Genomic DNA, 1,675 nt, shown 5'->3' with positions numbered 1-1,675 from the left:
AGAGCGCGGCCGCTTCACACTCGTTTCTTGCGGGGGAGAGGGGGGTCTTCAGGAGGGGGCCAGGACAACCACCGTGCCACAACACAAGGTGTTCTGGGATGGCGTCGACAGGCTGGTGCTACATTTCCTCTGTTGGTTTAGAGCAGCCTTTCTTTATTTGGATGAGGTGCATCCATTTTTTATTTTTTTTTAATTCAAGTCAAGGTCTTTTTCTCCTCTCAAATTCCTGGTGATTCAGGTTAATTATAGTCATTGGATTACTAACCGTTGATAGACTTTGTGGCAGATGTTCTTATAAATAACCTCAATTCAATCGTGTACACACAGGGTAAATACGGGTCACGAGTCTGGAAAAAAGTATTTCTTAGGACAACAGGAAACCATCAATTTGGGTACATGTGGAATGTGGCTATTCAGACCGAATATGATGGTTTTTTAGTTATGGAATCCATTACTTTGCAGCGGTATACATTGACTTGATGATTGCTGATCCTTCTACGGCAAAGACATGAATGCGATGCTGATAGCAACATTTGGTAGCGCTGCTGCTTGTGCCAGATCATTGCAGAATTTTGTAACCGCTAATTATACACACGATCTGTATATTTACAACAGCAAAGTTGTCCTTGGTGGGTTTTCAGTGGCCTTAGCCTTTCCATTAGCATTATCGACCAGCCCACATTGTTGATGAGTGATATTTCTGCGCCAGATTGCCCACTGCACACCAGTAGCACACAGGAGGCAGTGATTTAATTATGCAATTAGTGCTGTGGATGATTAAATGGGTTTTATTAATAGCGGCAGATTGGAAATTTGGCTGGAGTCGAAAAATGTTAGTAGCTTACGGACAAGTTTGTATGGATCTTCCAATAATTGCTCTTAACTCTTTTGTTAAGTCGTTATTATTATGGATATTATTATTTTTATTAATTGATTAGAATTTATTTTACTTCTACTGCCAAACCAATGCTCGAATCTCCGATCCGCAAGTAGAGTTGCATTAAGTCGACTCTACACATTCCAAGTTGATTATTATTCGGTGTGGCTCTTCATAACGGCGCCTTTACAGATCGGTTCGAAACTCAACCTGCAAATGCACCTTCTCAGTGGAACATGGGATAAGGGGAGCCATCATCGTGGAAAAAAAACAAAGTAGCCGTCCCATCTGAGGCTCAGCTGTTGGAATGAGAGGGATTTCACACTTCATGCCTACTCTGGAGTCATTACATTACTGTGTATCCAGCGTTTCTCCCCGGGGTTTTCTGCTAGCTCGTCCAGCCAGGATTTTTCACAGGTTGTCGAGGGGAGTGTAGGGGAGGGGGGGGGGGGGGGGGGGTGGCGGTGGCTTTTGTTATATTTAGTGGATTAGTTTCGGCTCTGAGCTCTTCTAACACACTATATAGCGTACTCCTTCTGCGCTAGTTTGACTGACAGTCTGCAAATTCCGGGAAACGTGAGCAAGTTATTTGTCGCGATTTACCGAATGTTTACATCCCGCGGTACGGTAGCACGTGCGGAAAAGGGAGCTGACATCTCCTGCTTCGTCAGTCCAGTGCTATCGCGGCGCAGGCGCAGCACAGAGTTTCGAGCTGACTTTGTGACTTGGGTACAATAGTTGCGCGGGCAACAATCACTGGAGCCTGTTGTCTCCCGAGTTGAACGGTTCTCGCGTGGT

Source organism: Gadus morhua, chromosome 5, assembly GCF_902167405.1.
Source record: "Gadus morhua chromosome 5, gadMor3.0, whole genome shotgun sequence".
Lineage (NCBI taxonomy): Eukaryota > Metazoa > Chordata > Actinopteri > Gadiformes > Gadidae > Gadus > Gadus morhua.
This window is presented reverse-complemented; position numbering follows the sequence as displayed.